At 35.5% G+C, this 22609-nt stretch overlaps 1 protein-coding gene across 5 annotated transcripts in view; it reads left to right on the top strand.

Moving 5' to 3' along the window:
* Positions 1-22609, top strand: part of LOC149785263 (uncharacterized) — a 113363-nt gene that overhangs the window by 17226 nt on the left and 73528 nt on the right. For 2 of the 5 annotated variants that reach the window (XM_089979120.1, XM_089979122.1), the window contains exon 2: positions 16639-16738. The exons of 2 other annotated variants lie outside the window; for them this stretch is intronic. The gene's annotated coding sequence lies outside the window, so the exon portion shown is untranslated. Of the gene's footprint in view, positions 1-16638; positions 16739-16839; positions 16981-22609 lie in introns of those variants that run through there. One more of the 5 variants, XM_089979121.1, reaches the window with a different exon arrangement.

Here is a 22609-nt window from a genome sequence, read left to right on the forward strand (position 1 = left end):
TGTCTTATTGTATGCAGCTATTCCCAACAAGTGATGGGATTTGGATTTCATCTTGTAGCTAGCTACAGACTTATTGGATGATGGCATATTAGTCGGAAAAAACTAAGAACAAGATTCTTTTGTGTATTTTTGTAAGTATTATTTTTTAATATCAACAAAATTTTCTGTCAACCATATATATTGTAAAAGTTGTATCTAGGTGACATTTGTCTTTTTACATATTATGATAGTTCTTGTTGATGTTGTGATTTTGAAGAGAAAAATGGGTTGGGGCTGGCGTGGGAATTACACATTTCCAATGTGTTTTCATTCCACCCTATGGCTTTAAGTTTCAGTTTGTAATTGGTACAGCAGTTGGTACTCACCCTTCTCATTCCCAAAATTTGGCATTCTTGCAGCTGCAAATGTTGTACAGTGTTTGTTTTATACAGTACCATTATTATAACATACCCCATTATCAGGTGATCATATTTATAAGGTGGGTATTGTCATGGATCACATTTCATTATTAATAGTAATATGCTGTGTAAAATAACTATGGCAGTTGTTTTTATTAGCTCTGCTAGTCACAGACCAGAAGACCTTATGGGATTGTCCGTTGTCTTTCATCTGTCCATTAGGTTACAGTATCACTAATCCTTCTAAACTACTTGGAGGATTGCCTTGAAACTTTGTACACATTTAAATCCCCCGGTCTGGTTGGATCTAAATGCAAATGGTACTGCTTGGACATACAGTACAGTGGTCATCTTGACAATTTTGCTAGTGCTACTACTCATGAATGGATGGTCACATCAACATGGTGTTTAACTAAAAGACTGCTTATTGTGTCTGGTTGGTTCTAAATGAAAATCATCCTGATGACATCGAGTATATCGAGTATGCCACTATGGCAGCAATCTTAACACTAATAGTCACAGCTCTATATTGATGTGGTGTTTTCACCAGGAGACTTCTTATTTTGCCCTGTTTGTCTTGAATGCAATGGTGCTGATGATAAGTGCAATACGGCTGCCACATCAGCCATCTTGAAAATCTTGTTATTGCTACTCCTGAATAGAAAGTTTTATCTTGAAAATATTGTTATCTCTACCCCTGTCTCACCAACAGACTTATTACAAGACCTAGTTGGTTCTAAATGAAAATGGTATGCAACAGGTCTGCCATGATGACTTGTCACTACTCCTCTTGAATGGATGATCATTATGACAGAAGGAGTTTACCAGGTCTTAAATGAAAATGGCACCAGTCAATCATCCAATATGGCCGTTACAAAATCTTATCACTATTTTCCCCTGAATGGATTATCATTATGTCATGGGGTTTTTCACTAAAAGATTTATAATGATTTCTACTTTATTTTAGATGAAAATGGTGTCATGATGACATCCAGTATCTTTACCAGCTAATTTAAAAAAATTCTTATTGCTGAAGAATATTGGTGATGGTTTCAACACTTGACAGTTAAAAGGAAGAAATGATCAATTCTTAAATTCTTTGGAATTCTTTATGCCCAGTAGAGCATCATTCCCTTCAAGAGACTCTTGTTTATTTGCTCATATTTCCTGGTGGATGGATTTTCTTGTATCATCATAAAGCTGTTCATTTGGTAACATGCATGCCTACTCCTATGACCCTAGGGTCAAGGACATAGTAATAGAACAATTTTATTATAGTTTTGGTGACAGTTTTTTATTTTTTATTTTTCCTAACCCCATGTGGATTTTGTTCAGACATTGAAGTTCTTGGCATCTGTCCGTCTATGGGAGACGATGGTGTAGCTCCAAAGTAAGCTTTTGTCTATCCTTCTTTCTAGCTCTCTTTTCAGCTTGTTTGGACTTGACATGCAGGCTTTGGCTTATTTGTGAATGTTGTGTTATTATTAAAAGTAGAAAAATATTATCCCATATATTTCTTCATTAAATTAACAATGTAAGTAACATGGACTATTAAAAACCAGTAATACAGATGAACTATAGATCAAAGAGTAAAGGTGAGTTTTGAGCATGATCCTGTTGAATAATTTTAAACACCTTTGTTTCAGTTCTAGGTGGGTGGTTGACAGTTAAAGGTGTGGGCTTTGGCTGTACTGTATATTTTTGCCATGAATGAATTGACATGAGATTGAAATATTTTTTACTGTGTGATATATTGCTACTGATGTGGAGGTCAGAAAGTCAAAGGTTAAGGTCATTGGTCAGTTTCTTATATTTTAGGAGAAAAACTTGTATTACTTGTCCATGGATAGACTTGAGACTTGAACTAGATTCACCAGTGTACATGGCACACCATGGGAATGATGGATTCCAGCATTAACAGTTAAGGTTTACTAAATTTTCACTACATGTGTTAAGGGATCATGTAAGTTGGAACAGGTTAAATTAGCAATTGGATAATGCATATGCCCTTTTCTCAATATTTCTTGTAGTATTAAGAAGCCAGTGACAGTTTTAGACCCAGCCTATTACATTCAGTTTATGTCAATAATGTCATAAGCCTATCCCTTGCCAGTCAGTAGACATTTTGGCATGGAATTTGAGCTGCTGGTGCTTCTCTCATGAGTCATTTTCTTACACTGCATTATTTACCAGCCTGCTGTAAGGACTTGTTTTGTGTAATAACATCTCATGATAAAATGTCAAAATTTCACTTGCTTCAATGAACAAAGGTCCTAAACAGAGATTTTGCAAAAAAAATGTTATACATTTAATCATATAGGATATAACTTAAATTTTTGCAGTGTAATTGCATTTCTTTTGAAGACTGTGTCATGATAACTGGAACTTCCTTTTGTAGGATGTTACTTGTGCTTGGACTATTTTTTTTAGTGGTTCATGTAAGTACAGAAACTTTCTTGTTTTCTGAATGTTATATACCCAGATATTAGTATTCAGTATAAATTTGGAATGCATGGTCAAATATTCCTTTCATATATGTAAGAGCCCAGGCAGCAGAGTGGTCTGGACCACTCACACATCTCACCTCTGTCCATGTGGGTCCAAGTCTTGGCTCTTTAAGAAAGTTAGCCAGCAGCTTCCTGGTGGTTGGTAGTTCTTCCCAGGGTCTTTCTCCATCTAATATACTGACTGCCATACATAGCCTGCCATGTGCTGAAAAATGGCGTTAAACCCATAAAACACCATAAACATTTATATTCTATGTTGGATTGACCACATCTTAAAAGGCTTACAAGGATGCATGCATGTTCCATTTTGAATTTTCAGATTATTGAGCAGAAACTGACCTAGTTAGCAGAGACAATTCAAGGAAATAAGAAAATCCTTTTGTGGTCACATGTCCTTGTATACAGACAGTTCATTAGACAGAGACTTGGTTTGAGTTACCATTGCAACACCTATTGGCACCATGTCCAGCTGGTTTTCAGATAAATCCTCCATTTTTACCATGGAGGTTACAGCCATAATCAAATCATTGAACTGCAGTGAAACCTGTTGAAAAAAATTCATCTTCTTTTGGAATCCGTTTCCACACTGAAAACCTTACAAAACCTTAATTTTACAATCCATTCATATCCCAGATCTTAAAAAATCATTATTTGAAAACACAACCTGATTAAAGTATTTTGTACTGATGGCTGCCTAATCACATTGGTATTAATGTTAAATAAAAGGGCAAATAAAGCTTGCCCTGCAGTCACCCTTTTCTGAATGCATTATCCAATATATTGACTTCATAGATAATATAAGATTTTCAACTTGGCCAGAAATATGGAAAAAAAACTTGACAGACAAGCTTCAAAATATTGAACCCATCACTGGAGAGTGCCATACCTTACCTATAACAAATTGCACAGGTAAGGTGGTATTGTGCTGATTACATACACATACCTGATTCCCGCAGACCACTTAAAGGGTGAACTGTGACCAGTGTGCACACCATGCCAGGGTCCTCTGAACACAGAACACATTTATTTCAAGTGTGACAACTTCCTCCCTTTGAGACAAAGTTTTGTTGTGTGAATTTGATTAAAAAGAACGTTAAGATGTTGTATCCTGAGAAAATCTTTTGACTTTTTGAGGGAATGTAGTTTAGATAACAAACATTAACTGTATGTTTTATTGTATATACCTTTGGCAGATTTTTTTTATTTTATATGCATTTGGCAGATTTTTAACATCTTTACCATTGATTTTATCATGTAATACTTCACATTTACATTTGTTTGGAAGGGCTCATCTGTCAAAAGCATCTGTGCAATTCAGCATTTTTATTTTGTACTGACCATTCTTTTAAGTGCAGCTGTGTGTCCATCATTGTACCTAGGTGCTGTGTCACACGTTAGACTCAGTTTTCAGTAAAGAATAAGTTATCTTTATGCATATATCCAATGGCTGAGTTGACCTATCACAAGAACACTTATAACCACACCCTATTCGTTAGCATAACCATTATATCAAATTGAAGTATTTTATGGTGACACTTGCCCTCTTTGGATTAATGTTAATTGTTTAATGCATACTGAAAATGTCATGAAAATTTTTTGAAAAATGTTATGACAGTTTGAATTTTATATGATATTTAGTTGCAAATAAGGCATGGACATATGTCTTGAATGTACAACAGGTTGCCAGTGTGCCTGCAAATCACGTCATGTGCAAACCTTGGCCAGTGATAGCATTTGTTGGTGGTTCAGTGGTATTGGCACATGTTAGAGCTTGAGAGACTTACAGTGATATGTTAATTCCTTCTGTAATATTAATTTTTTCCCCCATGATACATCCCATCTGTATTGCTGATCATGAGGAGGTTAAAGTACACTAACGCTGTCAGAGTTAACTGGCAGTGGGGGGGGGGGCTGAGTGGCTGAGTGGTCTAAAGCACTCTCCGTTACGGATCACTGCCATCTCACCTCTGTCTGCGTAGGTTTGAGTCTCGGATTCGGCCAATGTGGGTATGTGAGAAAGCTTGCCAGTAGCTTCTCGAGGGTCGGTGGTTCTTTCTGGGGATTTCCTGGGTTCTTCCTCCACCATTAATACTGGCTGCCATGTATAGCCTATCTTGTGCTGAAAAATGGCTACAATAACAACAACAACAACAACTGGCAATGGGGGTGGGGGTGGAGCTTCAAAATCTGGAAATTAGAATATGATTTTTAAGCTCTGCTTCTCAAGTTATTTAAGCTTTGGAGATTTAATGTGGTTCATCATCAGACAAAATGTAACTGTCCGGTAATATTCATCATCAGACAAAATGTAACTGTCCCGTAATACAAATTATGTCACCATAAACATGTTTTGTTTTCAGATTTTTTTTTACATATTAACAGAGGAATGGACAGGTTATAAAGGTCAACAGCCAAGGCCACAGGAGTTGTTCAGTCATGTATTATTAGGATTGCAGCAAATAATGCAGGCAAGATGATAAATTTAACAGATCTGGTTTTAAGTGCTTAAATTATTATCATTAATTTTCAAACCAGAAAAAGTAATACAGATCTGGTACACTGACCAGTTACTGATGAGAATTCAGCGTACAGTAAATCCTTGTACTGGCAGGTCAGGATACTAATAGTTGTACCTAATTTAAAAAACAGTTATTTAAGTTTAATTAAAAGTTGTGTGTGTACCACGCTGCCAACTAATGGAGATTCTCAACAGTTTGGTTCACTTCACTGAAAGAAATGAAAAGTTACTCACACAAAATAGTGTTTAAGTTCAGTCCCTTTTAATTGTTGATCAGTTAGATAATTGTAATGTGCAAACATCTTGAAATCAGTTAGTTACTGGCATTTTGTTTCATATTAGTCTGTGACACTGGGTGGCTGAATGGTCTAGGACACTGGGTGGCTCAATGGTCTGGGACATTGGGTGGCAGAATGGTCTGGGACACTGGGTGGCAGAATGGCCTGTGGTGTCTGCTTTTACAGATCACTCACATCTCACCTCTGAGCACATGGTTTGAAATCTCAGTTCAGCCAATGGGTTACATGACTGTAAAAGCTTGCAGGTAGCTTCCCATGGATCAGTGGTTTTTCCCAGGCTCTTCCATCACCAAATATACTGACAGCTATGTATAGCCTATCTTGTGCTGAATAAAAGACATGACACCCACATAACTACACCCACATTCATATGAATACGCATAGACATTTGGGGGGGGTTTAAAAATAGCACAGAAAATTACAGAAAGTATTTTGCATGTCTTCACAGACTTGTGCCTGGAGAATGTTGTCTTCACTCTTGCAATTCATATTTTCTTTCTCATGATCTCATCCTGTCCTTTTTCTTTTTCAAGAGTATAGATTAGTGATTAGCATATCACATATTTGCATAAGCACATGCAGCTGAAGATTTATCCTTAATTCTTTCATTTGTCTCTTAGTTTTTAATATGACTGGTCACAGTGTGTCTGCAACTGGGGGTTTTCCACCCATTCAGGCCCTTTCACAGAGTGTATAAATTTGTAATGAAGTCGCAGTTTTGTGGATTTTTTTCTTTGTTTGTGAAATTTCATTTTAGCTTTGTAGTTTGTGAAGTGGCAAATTTTATGTCGATCTAACAGGAATACATTAGCTGAGACCAGACAACCATTAATTAGATTTATGGAGACAAGCGCGTATCATATCGCCATACTACCGTGTACGGTAATGTCCTTTAGAGGGAGAATTCTGTTCCTGATTAAACATTTGTTTATACAGCAGCCAGACGGACACTTTAGGACAAGGAAAACTTCATTTTCATGGTAAAGTTGTCACAATGGAGAGAATGCAGAAACTCTGTTACTCAAACTACCAGGGTCAAGTTGACCCTGACTTTGGCGCCTCTGGAAAAAGGCGGCAGAGATATTTGATTCTGATTGGTACGTTAAATGAGAGGGCGTGTTCCAACACAAAATTTCATAGGTTTTAATATCGCCCGCATCAAATTTTAATCAGTCTAAGCTTTTCCTGCAAGAGGAGACCCAAAAAGTAGGACTCCGGAAATTTGCAAGAAATTTCTGTAAAATAACTGTTGTCCAAAAAGGGGACGATTGTCGAAAGGAACCGACGAACTAATTTACCGATTAGAGGGAGACACGCTGACAGCAAAGGGAGAAAATAGCTCCAGAGACGCATAGAACAAATGAGGGATGTTATTCTGAGACCTATACGGAGAAGCCTAGAGAAGAGTGCAGTGAGACATATAATCCTGTGACGCAACCCTGTGACATATTAATTTCTGAAGAAGTATTTTGAGAGTGTCCTGAGACGGGTGGTAGAAGGTATCATCCCGAGATCCAAGGGGTCTGAACAGCGACAGAGGAAGCAAAAACAGACTGAGGACGAGCAGGTTATGAAATCATACAAGACGTTGACTTCGATTGTTCACTCGATCCTATGATGAACTAAATCTATCAGTAACAGATCGGCTATCTTATTTAGATCTATTTGCGTTTTCTTTTTATTTCGGTGAAAGTTAAATTTTTAAAAGCAGAGTACATTCCTGATGTAGTGAATTTTCACAGTGTTTGTATGTAATTGATTAAATTGTTTGTTTACATGTACGGGGGCTCGTGTTGGTTTGTTCTATATACCTGCTCAGATCTCTATCTATTCCACCTATAGGTTTCACCACTTAAATTTATATTTACTCGAACCGGGCAATAACATCGAGGGCGGTAAACCCCTAGATAACGAAAACCAAATACAGAGGGACATTCACTCCCCCCCCGTGTAACATAGTTGTTTGTGCTCTCTCTCCATAAACTGAACATGTTAAATTTAAAACAAATTATGTTGATGAGTAGATTGTTGACTGGTTTTTTACATCAGTTTCATAACCTTTGTTTTGACTCTTTTATGCCAAGGAAAGGGAAAAATTTAGTGTGTTTGGCAAGGACACATCAAGGCACCCAACCAGGGTTGGCCTGTGTTATTTGAACTCATGACTGTTAGATTACAAGTCCCATGCTCTAACAAACTGAGTTATTGTTCCCAAATATTGATGAAGCTTAAGTTGATGATAATTATATATTATAGTTTAATTGAGGCAGCATGTATAAATGTGTAAAGACAGGAAAAAAACAACATACATGCAGGTGCTCCTGGATGATAATAAAACAAGTTTTCCATTTATTTATTTTCCATTTATGTTCATTTATGACAGTCATTAGCTGTGATGTAGTGTTGCCATTCAGTTTCATAGTGAAATTTCAATTTGGGTCTAAACCCAAATTTTACAAGTTTATTTTTCTTCTTTTTTTTCTCCAATTAAGTCTTTTAAGAAAAGAAAATAGTGTGCACTCACTAACTAGAAATGTTGTTTTAGTACCTTTGGTATGTTGATTTTTATTTTGAAAATGCCATTGCTTTTTAAAAAAATGCCATCTCACCTTGTACTTTTCATCACCTCATTGACATTTCAGACATTAGTGACTGATTTGCATGTTTGTATTAAATTGTTGGATGTTTTTATTACAAGTATATCAATTTCCATATGTAGGATTACCCAAATGACCTCATTGGCTTGGTGAGATTGTTGCTAGGTAGGTATTAAGGTCTATCCACCAGATAATACCTATAATCATCTGTCCTTTGATTTCCTTTGATTGTGTGATGGTAATGACCACTGTAATGAGTCACTGACTGCCCTCATCCTTGTGAGTGTTTTGATCATGGGTCAGTTGCCCACACCCTTTTGAATGTTTGGATCATGACCAGCTCCAGAATGAATGGAAAGGAATTGTGTGATCTCAAGTTCAAAGGAAACTGAAACACATACCTCCATTAGGTTCTATTTGCATTGTTCTTTATTTACTAAATCTGAAATCTTTATATTATAGTGAAGATGTAAAAAATACCAAGTAATGTGTATGTATGTGCATGTGTGTGTGTGTGTGTGTGTGTGAGTGCATGAAATTCTACAAAACCTGTTTGATAGAAGATACTTAACAAGGCATTTAGAAAAAAATTTGTATGCCTATCATTCAGCTTATGTTTAAAATGTAACCAAATTGCATAGTTGAAACTTCTAATCTTGATTAAACCAATAGACCCCTGTACTAAGTCTGTCTGAATGATTAGATCATCAAAAAAAAATAAAAGATAACAAACATATATCCATTGCCTTTGTTCCCAGTAAAAGATCTGGTGTATGATACGACCATATATACATGGTTGAAAGTTGAGTCCAGATGCAAACAACATAAATACTAATTATCAATTAAATTAATCGCCAACAGATCAGGGTCTATATTGTTTATTATTCTGGTTTCTGTTGCATAGGCCCAGATTTGCAAGCATGTTGTGCAATGGCAAATCTGGTCTGTGCAATTTACAGTTGCACTGAACTTATCAGTGAGTATATATGGTACTTAATGATGTTTTTGAGAGAGAGATGGATTATTGTTTAGCACACTTGATTTATATAAGTGAACTTGATGTACTTAAAACCTGTACCATGTCACCAAAAGGTCATAACCCCAAAGTTGTATTACACATAATGAAAGCAACAGTTCAGTGGACATCTTATAGTATCAGTCACCAATCTCTCTCCAATATTTGATTCTATGAAGTCAGAAGAGGGACCTTTAAATAAAAGTACACAAGAGTGAAACAAGCATGGAGACAATACAATGGGTTGTCCAATTTAAAACAACATAATAACATTTTTAACCAATTTTTAAATCTTACTATGAGATACGTCACTTTTGTTATCTCTAAAATCAAACAGCTAAACGGATTATAGACACTATCTGAAGTACCAGACAAAACATGCAAGAGTGGATAACGTGTGGGTGTAGGCAGTAGACACTCTCTCTGACTGGTGTGTGGATAAGGTGTGGGTGCAGGCAGTAAACACCCTCGCTGACTGGTGTGTGGATAAGGTGTGGGTGTAGGCAGTAAACACCCTTGCTGACTGGTGTGTGGATACGGTGTGGGTGTAGGCAGAAAACACCCGCTTTGACTGGTGTGTGGATAAGGTGTGGGTGTAGGCAGTAAACACCCGCTTTGACTGGTGTAACTAATTTTCTTGCGTGATTTTTTTTTTTGTGGGACCTTTCTTTCGTCAGACTTCACTCCCTGATACAGAACCACCACCATTGCCCCACAAAAAAAAATCACTATGTGCTGTCACTGATAAGTTTATAAGCAGCATCCTCTTGACCTTCCCCACCTCTCCAGTGGCCTAGTGGTTAGAGCATCCACCTCGTATGTGGGAGATCACGGGTTCAAACCCTGGCTGAGTCATACCAAAGACTTATAAAAATGGTACTAACAGCTGCCTCGCTTGGTGCTCAGCATTAAGAGGTTAGTGTTATAACTGGTCAGCCTGGTGTCAGGATAATGTGACTGAGTGGGAAATGTCAGCTGCATGATGCCCCAGTGCTAGACATATCTATAAACTGCCACACTGCAGACATTGTAGCGATATGAATGAAAAATTGTTAAAGCTACTTTAAAAATCCAAATCACACACACTCTCTTGACTTTCCCCACCTTACCCCACCCCACCCCACCATACCCCACCCTACCCCACCCTGTGTGTGAAATATGCCTTACATTTGTATTTGTAATCCCTTGTCTGTCTATAATCACTGCAGCCAAAGAGAGACCAGTTAATCAAGCTTTGCATGTATCAAGCTGTAAGGAGAACTGACTCAATGATTGGTTCAAACTGTGTTCCTTATCAAGCGATATATCATTGTATAGTTTATAAGACTTGATTAAGTGGAGAGAAAAAAAAAGCCCAATTGTTTGTTGACTTAAGTATGTAAGAGGTATATCAATATTACCACTTTAAGTCATCAGAAATTACCACTTTAAGTCATCAAAAATTCTAGGAGATACAGGTAGTTTATGACATTATTTAACATTACAGACCCACTGCCAACAACAATAATAAAACCTTTGAACTAAACTGGATCAACAGACAGTCCTATATCATAGTTTTGTTGAAAGAGTTAATTGTAAAGCAATCCCGGCTGTAGAATGTCCATCATATTCCATGAAAAACAATGGAAAATGCTGGAAAATTCTAGCATTAAAAACGCTGGAGTATTTGGACTAATATTCCAGCCTCTGTCCAAGGTAGGCTGGAAAACCCTGAACAATTCTTGCATGGAAAACGCTGGACAATTCTAGCATGGAAAACGCTGGAGTATTTGGACTATTATTCCAGGCTATGTCCAGGGTAGGCTGGAAAACCATGGACAATTCTAGCATGGAAAACGCTGGAAAATTCTAGCATGGAAAATGCTGGAGTATTTGGACTAATATTCCAGCCTATGTCCAGGGTAGGCTGGAAAACCCTGGACAATTCTAGCATGGAAAATGCTGGAAAATTCTAGCATGGAAAATGCTGGAGTATTTGGACTAATATTCCAGCCTCTGTCCAGGGTAGGCTGGAAAACCCTGGACAATTCTAGCATGGAAAATGATGGAAAATTCTAGCATGGAAAATGCTGGAGTATTTGGACTATATTCCAGGCTATGTCTAGGGTATGCTGGAAAATTCTAGCATAGAAAACGATGGAAAACCCTGGACGATTCTAGCATGGAAAATGCTGGAGCATTTGGACTTAAATATTCCAGTCTTTATCCAGGGTAGGCTGGAAAACCCTGGACAACACTAAAATTTAGCTGAAAATTGTTGAAATATTTTATGAAAATGAGATTTTCAACAGTGATGCAACTTTTATTTGATGATAATTTCAAGAAGAACATGATCCAAATTACCCCAACCAACTCCTTGTATTGACTGTGATGTTTAGTAACTTTTAAACAAGGAAACAAAAATTAAAAACTATACTTGGCACTGGTAGCTTAATAGGTTGTGCACTAGTATTCAGTAGACAACATGGCTTAAGTTGTCATAAATGTTGCTACTCTTCTACTGGTGTGTCATAAAATCCAGATTTCTGGCTCCTTAACATCATCTGAGTTTCTAAAAATATGTTCTTTTACTCTAGTTATAGTTTGAATTTATTCTGAAGCAATCTTAACAAAAAGATAACAGAAATTCACGTTAATTTCTATCTCAATTTTAATTAAAAAAAATTAAAATATTTTTTTACACGTGTTGTTTCATAGTTCATTCACCACATTTCTTATTTGTCTCATGTCACCACTGGAGTCTGTGGAAGTGATGGTACTCTTGATGGTTTAACCAAGTCACAAAGCTTCTGCCTCGCCATCATCTCCCCAATGTTATACTTCTCCTTGATGATTTCTGAAATACAAATCATTGTATATTAATGAATAGAATCAAGCAAGATTTCAAATTTATTTCAATCCCATATATATATATATATATATATATATATATATATATATATATATATAGAGAGAGAGAGAGAGAGAGAGAGAGAGAGAGAGAGAGAGAGAGAGAGAGAGACAGTGAGAGTTACGCCTGAAACATTTCATGCAATTACAGTACTTTTACAATCCCTGAGGTTGGTAATTGTACTGAGGCACTTGGCTTGATGACTAACTTAATAGGCTTAAAAACTTGTGGTTTCCAGGGTTTTCCATGCTGAAAAAAATCAAAGTCCAAAATGTCCATCGTTTTCCAGGCATGTCCAGCATTTTCCATGCACAATGTCCAGGGTTTCCATGCTAAATTCTGCAGAATATTTCATTTTTCCATCGTTTTCCAGGGTTTTCCATGTTTTTCCATCGTATTCCATCCTTTTCCAGAGTATATGATGGAAAAAGTACAGCCGGGATTGCATGAAATAAACAAACAAATAAGATAAAACTAATATATCTGTTTAAGTAAAGTACATTTGTTTCCAGCAGTGTATTACATCTGAGAGTTCAAAGTTCAAATTATTTTATGTGCAGGCTGCAGAAAACTCACATACTTTGCAAATTTGTACATCGTATGAACACCCATCATCAAGATCTGTTTGATAGTTATATAGACAATATCAGCAGGAAACCTTTAAGAAACCCTATTTTTATTTACCATTATATTTGTGTGTATGTGTGTGTGTGTGTGTGTATATATATATATATATATATATATATATATATATATATATATATATATATATATATCCATTTCTTATCCTTTATGGACTGCTGCTTTGGTGGTTTAAGCAGTTGGAGCATCTGCCTCGGATGTAGGAGGTCACAGGTTCAAACCCCATTGGAGTCATGCCAAATACTTACAAAAATGGTACTAGCAGCTGCCTCACTTGGTGTTCAGTATTAATAGGTTAGTCTTAAGACTGGTTGGCCTGGTGTCAGGATAATGTGACTGGGTGAGACATCATGCTACATGTCTGTGGCATGATGCCTCACTGCTAGACATCACAATAAAATGCCACACTGCAGACATCATAGCGATATGGCTGAAATTGTTTTAAAGCTATGTTTAAAAAAATCCATTCCTTTAAGTGCCTATCAGTAACTTCAGACTAAGGACCGAGGGGAGGAGTATTCTGTTTCAGTAGAAGGAATAAATTATAACCATACCATTTGCATGATTAAGGTGGTGGCATTAGAAGGTCACAGACATGCACAAAGACATTTATATATGCTTGGTTGTGGTGTTTAATAGTATATCAACGCATGAAATGTCATATTGAGAAGTAGCGAGTGGTATAAAATGACATAGCCAGAGACACCATTGAGGCTAACAGTCCACTGTACATGTCATGGTTATTTTAGTTGACAAGGACATTGTACAAAAAAAAAATGCTGTAGACTTGACTGATTTAAAGTATGCAATGCTGGAAAAGTAAATATTGATTGTAGAATTCAAATAATCCATGACTTAAGAATCTGTAATCATCATCAGCCTCTCCAGTCTCCAGTACTGGGATTTGACTTCCCGCAAGTGACTATTTCCATCTAAAAGGAATGTATTTTGAACATTTGTGTCTACATTTTTTTCTGCCAGTTCTCTACTTTGGTAATAAACCCAGCTGTGTTTTTGATGAAGATTTCATCAGCAATCTTGGATCATGTGCTTGATTGGCAACTAAACAAAGTTAGTAAAAAAAATTCTGTTAGCCAATAAAACTGATCATCTTTCTTAAGCTTCTTATGCAATGAGTGCACTCTATTCAGTAAAGTTGGGATGCACCCAGTTCAGTGTATAATCAACCGTAATGGTCTCTGATCTTTATTCTGCTGGGTTGTTTTTATGTGCATTTTGGGCACCATGGAGGGAACAACGTTGGCTAAAAGAGAGGTCATTGGTGCAAAGGCACAACCTAAAATGCGCCCAACTTTTACATAAAAAAAATTCATAATGTAACTTAAATTTTCTGAATTATTATATAATTAACTGTCCCATAAATCAACATGGATGAGGAATTAAAATGTTAATATTAGGTTCAGATTCTGAATTCAGCCATGGGGAGGGGATAAGTGACACAAGGCAAGAAGGGGCAACAAAAATGTATTTAAAAATGGAATATTGTTCAAGCCAACAATCTGTAATTTTAATTTATTTTTATGAAAAGTTCACAGTCACTTACAGCATTCTCTCAAAGTCTGAATGTGAGGCAAACCCACTGTTGCAATAGTCCAGTTTGATAACATAATCTACCTCCCGTAAAGAGTAGCTGCAGAGTTATCTTTCTTGCAACATGCATACATCAGCAACTTCCAGGAAGCATAGTATCTCAACTCTTAAATCCAACAAAGTTCATAACAGTATACCCAGAAAAATGCTTGCAAAACCATCATGATATTAGCAAAAAAGACCTTGTAATGATTTATATCCTTTTATTTACATCAAAACTGTCAACGTATCACACACATGTAAATAGTTATTGAAATGGATGTTCGTTTAGTGGTCTTAAACATTCCTGGTTGCTAGGACATAGGATAATAACATTTTTTCCTGACAACGTTACTACTAACAAAAACCTCCTTAATTATGCAGATTAACCAAATCCTGATTTATTTATCTAAGTGTCACTGACGTTAAAGTAGACGACTCGGTTAAGTACCTGAAAAAAATTTCAATTTTACGATGTCATGTTAGAATGCTGAAACCTTATAATCGCTAGGTTGAAGACAATAAATAGGTTTTTTTTAATCATTGACAAATCTAATAGTTGGCTTCCTTCGGGTTGATTTTCTAGTGATAATATGAGTACTTCTTACCAAGGTGGACTTTTACAATTTAAAATGTGATTTTCAATATTCATTAGCAAAATACATCATCTTTCTGAAATTCTTTAAGTTGCATATTTCATGTTGGAGACAACTGTCATGGAAATTTGAACAAATGGAGCCTTAATGTTTCTTTTTCGCTTAAAGTTGGTACACTAGCCATTGATGGGAATTGTGCCCCAGAAGTGGTGGTTTATACTTGTATTATTTTTGGCAATGGAGAGGACATACACAGATGTAATTTCAAGATGCACTTAATGAACTGTGCTAAAAATGGTTTTAAAAAACTTCAACTTAGCATACTGAAGTTTTAAAAATAATAACTAAATTGACGTGTATAGAAGTTTCTCAAGTTTCTAAGTAACTGAACCATCCTTTAAAGTGATTGGTTGATAATTTTTTATTGATCCATGTCTGTGTAGTTGTTAGTCCCCACCATGAATGTGTTAAGGGGAATATACTAGTTCTCTCTCTCTCCCTCCCCCTCTCCCTCCACTACCGTATTAAACAAGCAAATCATTTAAAAAAGTTAATGGGTGGTGGGGACAGGGATTTTCTTGAAAACAAATATTCATTCCTCATTCAGCTTGAAACAATATTCTTGCTCTGATTTGTTGAAAAAGAAATGACCTGCTATATTCATTTTATTAGTCAGAACAGCAGTATTCTAGATGTGGCATCATTTAGGCATTATAGAATATCATTTCTGTTCTTGAGGGAGATAAGATTTTTATTCTGTTTAAGAGGTAAAGCAGTGAGTTTACTTTTTTAATGACCTTTTTCAGCCTGCATTTTCCAGCTCAAGATATTGTCAACCATGATGCCAAGTATTTTTATTTTTAGACTGTTCTATATCTGTTCCTTTTGGCATTACATGTATTTGGAATTATTTCTTTGGCTTGTATATCTCTGATCATGTCTTTTGACTTAACTGCATTTACCATTGTGCTGACAGCATTTATTTACATTAACAAAGCCCTGATTTAATTTAGTACTAAGCTCTTGGACAGTTCATCCATGTTGTATAATGTCTTATATAATATTGTGTCATCTACAAACATGTTGATTGTTGAGTGTGATTTGGTAAAACACTGATGTACAACAGAAAGATTAATGGTCTGGCAACTGATCTTTGTGGAAAACCTGAATTTATTAGTTTCTCATCTCTGAAAAAATAATCTTGTTTTAAAGAGAAAATTGTTGTTTTCTGCCTTTAAGATACAGCTGGATTTAATTACAGTTGGATGTATGAAATGATGGAAAGAAAATGGACAAACTAAGTGTTTCTCAATATTGCAGAAGCATGGGGATAAGAAAGTCAGAGGAGATTAAATTCAATGGAGAGTAGAGATAATGATATACACAATCACGCCCCTCAGCAAAACTTATTTATTCCTACCTTGTTAACATCCCATTTGATACATTTGAATAGCATGACTAGTATAGTTTTTATCTCAGGGAACAGATGCAATACACTCGGATTCAGACACAATCAGATGCTTATAATTCAAACTCTCTCAGTCATGAAGACAACGATATTATTCTAAACTCTTGTCTCTTTTCAGAAAGTCACACACGGATTTTAAACATTGAAGAGACTTTAGTCACAGTGTGTGAACATGAATTGTGTTGTGATACGCTCTTTAGTAAAGTGAGTCAATTCATGTATGTATGAAAATTTAGATTGTGTATTAGCTTGCTTATTTAGGCTATCTACACTTACTGTACTATAGATACAACTCTGTTCTACCTGACAGTTGCACAGGTAAAGCAGGAGATATGTTTGTAGATGTTTTAAGGGAATGTTTTTCTTTTATCTGTGGATATTCCTATACAGTTATACAGGTGTTTGTCATCACAATTCATTGTTATATATTGTGGTATAGAAGAGTGCAGAAACCATCAAGGTAAGTGAGGAAATGTTCTTATTGCATGAGTATATAATGTAGCAATATGAAATAGACTTGTGCATTTGAGAATCTAAATGTACACCATATTTATATTCTGCATTGATATAAGGTGGTACAAGAAACATTTTAGAGTTTTATAAAGACACATTAAAAAGTCATTTTGCTACCAGAAGAAATATATCATCAGATTGATGGCAATTTTATGTCTCATGACCTGGAAGTTAGAAAATATTTTATGTTCACAACATGAGAGTTGTGGCAGACAGCAGTCTGCTTCCTGTTTTGCTGTATCAAAATAAGATTTGTACAAATTTGCCAGGTATCTCTCAGTACAGTTTGGATAAAGTGAAAGCCAGGTACATTATGATTATTAAGTGCTGTGTTCTTGTTCAAATAACCTGTTTATATTTGTACATTATCCAATGATACCTCAATACAAAGCAACCCAGTATGATACTTAGATGATTCTCCTCAGTATAACACAGTCCTGCATACAACACAGGATCCAGTGGATCCCATTTGTAGGATGACTATACTCAAACCGACCTCAATGGCTAAAAGATTCCTCTCCTGCTTGTATTTATGAAAGGTAGCTTAGGAAAGGCAAGTCATGCTTTCAAGATGCATGTGTTACAACTCTATGGACCTAAACCAAGTAACAGAAAAGAGCAAAAATGAGTGTGTTACAGCTCTATGGAACTAAACTATGTAACAGAAAAGAGCGAAAATGAGTGTGTTACAACTCTATGGACCTAAACTAAGTAACAGAAAAGAGCGAAAATGAGTGTGTTACAACTCTATGGAACTAAACTATGTAACAGAAAAGAGCGAAAATGAGTGTGTTACAACTCTATGGAACTAAACTATGTAACAGAAAAGAGCGAAAATGAGTGTGTTACAACTCTATGGACCTAAACTAAGTAACAGAAAAGAGCGAAAATGAGTGTGTTACAACTCTATGGAACTAAACTATGTAACAGAAAAGAGCGAAAATGAGTGTGTTACAACTCTATGGACCTAAACTAAGTAACAGAAAAGAGCGAAGATGAGTGTGTTACAACTCTATGGACCTAAACTAAATAACAGAAAAGAGTGAGAACCAACAAGGTTTGAACAATTTAACAAATAATTTATTTCCCAAGAGTACAGAGTAAAAAGTTTAAGAAAGTGCTTAACAGTACATGTATTGTGAATTAAATCCCAAATAGTCTTAAAAGTTTTATCACATGTCTAAATGTATGAAGTTCCAGTTCAGTTCCAGTAGTAATACTAGTATTCCAAATAAAATCTGATATTAAATGTTCATGTGCAGATAGTCTTGAACATGCTAATGTGCCAGTGGCATGGAGTTTGAAGGTGTGCTAACAGTCTTTTAATGTGTCACAATAATATAATCCAAAATGTTCTTGTCTGAATTCACTACATGTATAACTACAAATAAAGTTCCAGTCTAATAATATTAATTCCAGTGTATAATAATCTGAATAAATAAATCCACCCAAATTAAAAGCTGAACACAACAATAAGACCAATTCTGCTTCAGATGTTAAGGCAAATTGAGTAATTTTTCAAGTAATCAACATTATATAAAAGATGTGTTGAAGGTACAATTTATTGGTCATGTAGGATGAATTAAAGGTACAGGTTACTCAACAAGCATTTTAAACTTTTAAACATATTTGATATTATGTGCAGTTTAGGATAATATATTCTATCCCTGAGTGCCATAGTCAAGGATCAGTTTATATTTTCTACCTCTCAGTGTTATAGTCAGGGGGGTCAGTTTATATTTTTACTATACAATGCATACCAGTGATTTTTTTGTTACTGTTTTTTTCATGAAGCAAATAACTTCACAAAATTTTTTGAACTGCGTATATGTTGTTAAATCGACAGCAGCAGTAGCTACCCATATAGGAGATAAAAGGCATAAACTTTGATTGCCCTTTTTTGTGCTGTTACCTTCCAATGAAAGTTGACACTTTCAAAATAACCTTTTGGTTACAATTTAAAATTCTCACAAATAAGTTGCAAAAATGGTATTAAAAAATATAGCATTCTGCCCTGTGTCCTTTGCTTTGTCAGAAATAAGGTCTTTGTTGAGTGTTTAGAACCTTTTTATTTGATACCTTTTGAAAAATCAATTTCGTACTATCAATTAGAAAAACTTGAAGCTGTTTTTCCAAAAGCTACAATAAGTCAGTTCAAATACACTTATTTTGTTGTTGTTTTCAAATATCATTATATTGCTTTATAGGATCATCACACATATAATATGTTACCTCTGACAAGTTTTTATTTTAGTTTATTCTATTTATTTTTTCCTCTTTGACTAAATTGAAGTATTTGTTCAGTTTCTGTTCACATGAATGCAAGAGAGATCTTACTGTATTTGCCTACATTATAAGCATTCAGGTCTAAAATTTTGCCTGGTTTTGATGGGTTTTTTTCTTTCTAAAATAGACACCAGACATAATGTCAAATAAGAATTAAATAAAGGCCACATGGTTAAGTGAGCTTATAGCTCAGTCTGCTTTGTCCAGTCATCATACATCTGCTCATCAGCAGTTGCATGCTATCACTCTTATGGCCAAATCTCAGATCTGATTTTGATCAAGCTTGGAATGTAAGCTTATATCATCAAGATCTCAGTCGAGTTTGATGATGAACAAGATTCACAAATAATAATAACGTGATCTTGCATCAGTTTGGTTGAGCATGTCAGCACTCTAGTGACTGTTTGTGGTCAGACTTTAATCATTGTTGTTAAATAGTCAATACCTTTAGGCTCTTGGATGAGTTTGATTATAAGCTGGATCTGTACCACTTTATGGGATAATCTAGTATCTGATTGGCTGAGTTTGTTGAATGAAATTGTGTTGAATGTTTCTTAAACTTGTAAAATAAGCTTATATGATTTTGGTGTTAGATAAGTTCTGCAAAAACTGTACTTCGATATAATTTGATAAACACGTTTACATTATCAGGATCTTGGATGGGTTTGATTATGATTTAAAGCTATGTACATTAATTATGCTTTTATGTTTGGAAATATTTTTTTCAGACTGGTAAAGTTGGTAAATGTGAATGATATAAAAGACTTGGAAATAGTTTTTATTGGTTTAATTTCTTACAATATGAGACAAGCTTGCTTTAGTGAAATGGTCAACTGTTACATTATGTAAGCAGTGCTCAACAATATCAGATCCTCTTGTCTCTCATATTTTGACTGGGTTGTGGCTAGCTGATTTCTTATAACGGATACACTTTCCAAGTTTGTACAAACAAAAAGGCAGTATTCACTTACAAGGGTAACTCAATATTTCCCTATGCAATCAAGTTTCATTTTGAACATTAAACTTTTTACAGTTTGCCAGGTTTCACACTCCTGGATCAGATAAATGTAGGAGATAGGGCTAAAACTGAGAATACAAAATAATTCCCATTTTTCATATGGATCCAATTGTCACCACTAAAAAGCTTTTAGTCATAATGTAAGACAAGTTTCTGTAAAGAAATGGGAAACCTTCTTTTTAGAAAGTGCAGAGATCATCAAGGTCACGCTTTTGTTATTTAAGAGAGTTACACACAGATTACTTTTGATATATTCACCCTTCAGAAATGTAATTGAATTACTGTACATAGGTGACATAACACATGTATTGATTTTACCTGTATGGAAGAAAAAATATAATGGGGCAATACTGTGAACTATTTATACCATGATAATGCTAAATCCTTTGTCAGTCGTACCTTAACGGTTTGTCTTTTTAAGAAAACTAACCAAGCTGATGTCATCATGACTGTGGCTCATATCACCTCACAATTTTGGGACCCAATTAATCTATTTTTAAGTTAATGCAAATTGTAATAATGTATTTAAAAATGTTGCTCCTTTACTAAGATATGATACTTTCAGAATGAACATCAACAGTGTTAATCTAAGCTGTTAATTGAATTCAAGTATTTATTTTGGAGATAAAAAAATTTAAAGCACAACCAAGATGAAAGACAGCTAGGTCACAATCCTGATACATTCAGCTGTTACTATAACATTCCTATGTATCACATTCAGTTTCAGGGGTCCACTGTAAGCATGCTTATCTGGAATTCATACTAGTCAAGTTCCACAGTGTAGACTGCCCATGTTTAAAGACTGTCAGATTTATTTCAGCATTTCAAGTAAATGTATGAACATCAAAATGAATGATTGAGTTGTACTGTTTGTTACTTTATTTTTCCGTACACGGTGATATCTAAACTTTTAAATACAGGAACTTTAAGCTTGGCTGTCTTATTTATACACTGACCCAGACCTTCGCTATAAAACGTATTTACATTTGGAATGCTCATATTTCGCATAATTTATGTAAACATGTACCCAGTCACAGATAAAATATGCAGGTACCGCTTTCGTTGATTTCGTGCTTATCCGAACAACAGAGCTGTCTATCATCTTGTTGGCAAAGAATGTACATGATGTATGGTCTGTTCTTTTTGGACAATTGTTAGTTTTTAGTTCCACAGGTCATAGACCTGAAGATTGAGTGGGATAGATGGTTGCCTGTCTTCCATCTGCAGGACATGTTTGTGATCTCTACTCTTGCTAAACTACTTGGAGGAATGCCATGAAACTTGACACAGACAGCATCTCAAATCTAGTTATTCCTAAATGAAAGTGGTGCCACTTGGACCACTAACATCCAGTATGGCATCCACAGTGGCCATCTTGAAAACTTTATATTGCTACCTCTCCTAAATGGATTGTCATATGACATGGAGTTTTCACAACAAGATATTTTATGTGCTGTCTGGTTGGTCCTCCATGAAATCTTGACATTCAGTATTTTAATCACATCAGTCATCTTGATAATCTTGTTAGCATAGCTCTTCCAAAACAAAAGGTCACGTGAGCATTGGGTTTTCATGCATCTTACGATGTATAGTTGGTCCTAAATTAAAGTGTATGTGATCTGATCTCCAGTTTGGTCACCATGATGGTCATCTTAAAAATCATATTGCTGCTCATCCAGAGCTAATGTTCTTATTATGCCAAGTTAGTCCTAAATGAAAATGGTGCTGGTCTGACCACTATTATGTCTGCCTTGATGGCCAGCTTGAAGATCTTAATCAGGCTATTTCTGCATTGATGGTCATATTTTGACCAAAATAATTATTGTCCTGAATGAAAATATGACATCAAACCATGGCAGCCATTTTGAAAATTGTGTTACTAATTGTGTTTCTGTTCTAAACAGAAAGTTATATTAACATGGGACTTTCAACAAAATACCCCGAGTGGCCAAGTGATCTAAAGTTCTAGCCATTACGGATCACTGCCATCTCACCTCTGTCTACGTGGGTTCGAGTCTCAGGCTTGGCTAATGTGGGTATGTGAGAAAGCTTGTCAGTCAGGTTTTCCAGGGTACTTCCTGCACCACTTATACTGGCTGCCATGTATAGCCTATCTTGTATTGAAAAATGGTGTTAAACCCTACAACAACAACATCAACAAAATACTTGTTATGGTGTCTGTTTGGTCCTAAATGAAATGATGATAATCTGGCATCCAGAATGGCAACCATCTTGATAATCTTGTTATTGTTACTCTTCCAAAATGTAAAGT

Source organism: Sinohyriopsis cumingii, chromosome 13 (genome assembly GCF_028554795.1).
Source record: "Sinohyriopsis cumingii isolate HCF-2022 chromosome 13, ASM2855479v2, whole genome shotgun sequence".
Classification (NCBI taxonomy): domain Eukaryota; kingdom Metazoa; phylum Mollusca; class Bivalvia; order Unionida; family Unionidae; genus Sinohyriopsis; species Sinohyriopsis cumingii.